The 5,000-nt window shown below is 54.9% G+C and overlaps 1 non-coding gene across 1 annotated transcript in view; it reads left to right on the top strand.

Moving 5' to 3' along the window:
* Positions 1 to 3,977: 3,977 nt before the first annotated feature.
* Positions 3,978 to 5,000, top strand: part of LOC126196920 (small subunit ribosomal RNA) — a 1,909-nt gene continuing 886 nt past the window's right edge. The window contains exon 1 of the ribosomal RNA XR_007539344.1: positions 3,978 to 5,000. This exon is cut by the window's right edge and continues 886 nt beyond it. This is a non-coding gene — a ribosomal RNA (small subunit ribosomal RNA).

Below are 5,000 nucleotides of genomic sequence, written 5' to 3'. Positions count from 1 at the left end.
GCAACAACGCCAACCACACAGCATCGCCACCTATGAAAATACGACGAAACCACATGCAATACAGCCATCTACGCGAATCTGGCAACACTACATCCACCATGTCGAGCGCACCACAAACAATAACGCCATCTAGGCCTCCTGCAACGGCGATACCGCCATCTATGAGACGCCAAGCTGAATACGACATCGATGGGCGCACAGTACACATTGTCCGACGCCACCCACAAAGACGGCATCCTCTGTCCACCACGAAGTCGTCGACCGACAATCACGCCACCCGCACCCGTACGTGCCCCACCCCACCCACCAAAATCGCAAGTCCAGCGGATGAACGGCGGACGTTTCCCGCACTCGTAAGTTGCAATCCACACCTATATCTTGCGTTTCATGAAGAGTTTTATCCAATATTCGACATTCCCGCTGTCCCTAAACGTGCTCTAAGTCTGTGCGCGACCGCGTCGCTCACTGTACGGATTCCGATGCTGAGCGATCAGCTATGGGCCGCCCCATCCACGTCGGTCCCCGTGGGCGTTGCACTCGCAGTCGCAAAGACTCTGGGCAATGGCTATGTGCGCTCCGCAATATATTACTCGGACGAGTAATGAGGGTCCGAGCCCCCAGTGTGGGGAAAGTGTTTCGCAGCCCTGACCCACCGGCACGGTGTTGCGTCCCCCACCTCAAACATGTGACGTAGTCACACCACCGGTTTTGACTAATAGACAGAATGTTTATAATCATATGCCATACACCGGGGGACGATGCCGCGAGGTGTAGCTAGCTAGTGCAGTCGCACCGCTACTACTGTACAGAGATAGAACAGGCATTGACTATACATACATTAAGCTTATACACGGCGGTGCTTAGTAATACGCGCAGTCATCGGAATACAGATAACACATACAACTGTCCCTATACATGCTGAACGTCTGTGCACACAATGTCAACCACACGTCACCCACACACTCCATCACCCACTAGTCTATGCATGTAACAGACGCAGACACAACATCTAAGTACCAGCATGGAACAACATCCAGTGCATCCTCTCGGCCACAGTACACCATCCACACTATGATAACCAGACCGGGACGTCGAACCAGAAAACTGAATATCCCACTCTTCCTACAACCACCATTGCTCAGATACGCCACCAACACCCACACATGTCCTACACAGGGGTGCACCCAACAGCACCACACTGCCGCATCTCACAGCACATAAACAATGGCAGGAATGAAAGACACAGGTGTGCCACTCCTTTGCCACAAACACAGAACGGGCGCGCCACCTGCCATGAGCCACAAGTGCAACTGACGTGACATATCTGATAGTGCCTCAGGCGTCCACTTACTACCATCACTATCAACGAACCTCGCCACCCCACCCCCCCCCCACACACACACCATCCCTTAACCCAACTTCTGCCTTAACCTAACCCAACTTCTGCCTTAACCTAACCCAACTTCTGCCTTAACCTAACCCAACTTCTGCCTTAACCTAACCCAACTTCTGCCTTAACCTAACCCAACTTCTGCCTTAACCTAACCCAACTTCTGCCTTAACCTAACCCAACTTCTGCCTTAACCTAACCCAACTTCTGCCTTAACCTAACCCAACTTCTGCCTTAACCTAACCCAACTTCTGCCTTAACCTAACCCAACTTCTGCCTTAACCTAACCCAACTTCTGCCTTAACCTAACCCAACTTCTGCCTTAACCTAACCCAACTTCTGCCTTAACCTAACCCAACTTCTGCCTTAACCTAACCCAACTTCTGCCTTAACCTAACCCAACTTCTGCCTTAACCTAACCCAACTTCTGCCTTAACCTAACCCAACTTCTGCCTTAACCTAACCCAACTTCTGCCTTAACCTAACCCAAGTTGCGCCTTAACCTAACCCAAGTTGCGCCTTAACCTAACCCAAGTTGCGCCTTAACCTAACCCAAGTTGCGCCTTAACCTAACCCAAGTTGCGCCTTAACCTAACCCAAGTTGCGCCCTAACCTAACCCAAGTTGCGCCCTAACCTAACCCAAGTTGCGCCCTAACCTAACCCAAGTTGCGCCCTAACCTAACCCAAGTTGCGCCCTAACCTAACCCAAGTTGCGCCCTAACCTAACCCAAGTTGCGCCCTAACCTAACCCAAGTTGCGCCCTAACCTAACCCAAGTTGCGCCCTAACCTAACCCAAGTTGCGCCCTAACCTAACCCAAGTTGCGCCCTAACCTAACCCAAGTTGCGCCCTAACCTAACCCAAGTTGCGCCCTAACCTAACCCAAGTTGCGCCCTAACCTAACCCAAGTTGCGCCCTAACCTAACCCAAGTTGCGCCCTAACCTAACCCAAGTTGCGCCCTAACCTAACCCAAGTTGCGCCCTAACCTAACCCAAGTTGCGCCCTAACCTAACCCAAGTTGCGCCTTAACCTAACCCACGTTGGGCCCTAACCTAACCCACGTTGGGCCCTAACCTAACCCACGTTGGGCCCTAACCTAACCCACGTTGGGCCCTAACCTAACCCACGTTGGGCCCTAACCTAACCCACGTTGCGCCCTAACCTAACCTACGTTGCGCCCTAACCTGCCCTGTAATTGTTAGTTATATGACTCTAGGAATTCGTGTAGCGTTGCCTAATTGCAACCATCTCAACATAGTTCACTTCGCGCACACTGTGGTGTTCTGCGTATTGATTCATTTTACGGTGCGTACCCTCACATCTTGCGAGTGTTGCTTACTTTCCACATGGTCCCGCTATCCACTGTATTGTGTACTGCAATAGGACGTATATCGCCCCCGCCCCCCCCTCCCCTCCTGTCACCTCTAGCTCGTCGGTCAGGAGTTCGCGTGTTGAATGCGCTTCGCAGCTGTGCAATGGCATTCGTATACGTACGCTGGCCACCTTCCACGTGTTCTTTCGTGCACACGTCGCAGCGTGTATGTATGCTGATGGAGTGCGTCGTGACACACAACATCCAGGCATGCAAGACTCGTAGAAGTCGCAAATGTAGATGGATGTCTACGTTTGCTGCCCAAGTTACGCAAATGAACTGGAAATCCGTTGTTGCGCGGTTGTTCGCGCTGGAGGTGAATCGTTGATATCGACGATCGGTACAGGTATTAACCGGTTGCTTCAGCGACACCCGTCATACCCACGAACGTGAGTGGGCATGTGGGTATGAAGCGATACGCGGCGGTGGCTGGGTGGGACCGTCCCCGGCCGGTGAGGGGGGGGCGCCCGGCGTGCTGGCCGCGCGCTGCGTGGGCGCACGCGCGGCAGCCGGCTGGTGGGGGCGCCCAGTGGCAGGCGCGCCGGCTGACGGACGCGGCAGGCGGCGCATCTGCGTGCCGGCGCACCCAGCGCGCGGCGCCGTGCGGCCAAAGTGGGTCCTCCCGGGCCCGGTGCGAAGCGCGGTGGACATCTGCAGTGTGCTGGTCCGATTGAGGACTGTGTGCGTTGAGGATGCGCCGCCGCCCGGCACTCGGCGCCGCGACGCCGTCTGCTGCTCGGTCGCCCCCGCGGTTCTCGCAGGTGGTTTGTATCGCAGCTGTGCGGATGTGTTGGCGCGTGCGCTGTGCTGGGAGAGTTCGCTTTGGCACCCAAGTGGGGCTCTGCCCCTCTGTGGCGCTGGCGTTGGAGCTGCCCGGTCACTGTTTGTGGCCGCGTGTTGTCTCCCGCCGGCAACACCACGACAGCACGCTCCCGGGCCTCTGTCGGCAGCGGCAAGCTCAGTTGGGAGCACGGGTGGTCGCACTGAAAGCGTCTACTCGCCTATCTCCGGGCGATTGCGCCTCTCTCGAACCCGACCAAGTACTTAGGACGGCGCTGCGCGCCGCCGGGACCTGAGAGGGTTTCGAGGTGTATCGTGCAGGGGAGCCCAGCCTCCTCCTGTTTGCAGAATAATTGAGCGGACGCTTGCGTGTTCGCGCGGGCCCCCGGGACACACTCCCGGGCGGCCGGCTGCTCAGCTCTAGTTGACGCAGCTCCCTGGTTGATCCTGCCAGTAGTCATATGCTTGTCTCAAAGATTAAGCCATGCATGTCTCAGTACAAGCCGCATTAAGGTGAAACCGCGAATGGCTCATTAAATCAGTTATGGTTCCTTAGATCGTACCCACGTTACTTGGATAACTGTGGTAATTCTAGAGCTAATACATGCAAACAGAGTCCCGACCAGAGATGGAAGGGACGCTTTTATTAGATCAAAACCAATCGGTCGGCTCGTCCGGTCCGTTTGCCTTGGTGACTCTGAATAACTTTGGGCTGATCGCACGGTCTTCGTACCGGCGACGCATCTTTCAAATGTCTGCCTTATCAACTGTCGATGGTAGGTTCTGCGCCTACCATGGTTGTAACGGGTAACGGGGAATCAGGGTTCGATTCCGGAGAGGGAGCCTGAGAAACGGCTACCACATCCAAGGAAGGCAGCAGGCGCGCAAATTACCCACTCCCGGCACGGGGAGGTAGTGACGAAAAATAACGATACGGGACTCATCCGAGGCCCCGTAATCGGAATGAGTACACTTTAAATCCTTTAACGAGTATCTATTGGAGGGCAAGTCTGGTGCCAGCAGCCGCGGTAATTCCAGCTCCAATAGCGTATATTAAAGTTGTTGCGGTTAAAAAGCTCGTAGTTGGATTTGTGTCCCACGCTGTTGGTTCACCGCCCGTCGGTGTTTAACTGGCATGTATCGTGGGACGTCCTGCCGGTGGGGCGAGCCGAAGGCGTGCGACCGCCTCGTGCGTGCTCGTGCGTCCCGAGGCGGACCCCGTTGAAATCCTACCAGGGTGCTCTTTATTGAGTGTCTCGGTGGGCCGGCACGTTTACTTTGAACAAATTAGAGTGCTTAAAGCAGGCAAGCCCGCCTGAATACTGTGTGCATGGAATAATGGAATAGGACCTCGGTTCTATTTTGTTGGTTTTCGGAACCCGAGGTAATGATTAATAGGGACAGGCGGGGGCATTCGTATTGCGACGTTAGAGGTGAAATTCTTGGATCGTCGCAAG

The sequence above is a fragment of the Schistocerca nitens genome, chromosome 7 (genome assembly GCF_023898315.1).
Source record: "Schistocerca nitens isolate TAMUIC-IGC-003100 chromosome 7, iqSchNite1.1, whole genome shotgun sequence".
Taxonomy (NCBI): Eukaryota; Metazoa; Arthropoda; class Insecta; order Orthoptera; family Acrididae; genus Schistocerca; species Schistocerca nitens.
Note: the sequence above shows the minus strand (reverse complement) of the source record. Positions and strands in the feature narration are given on the sequence as shown.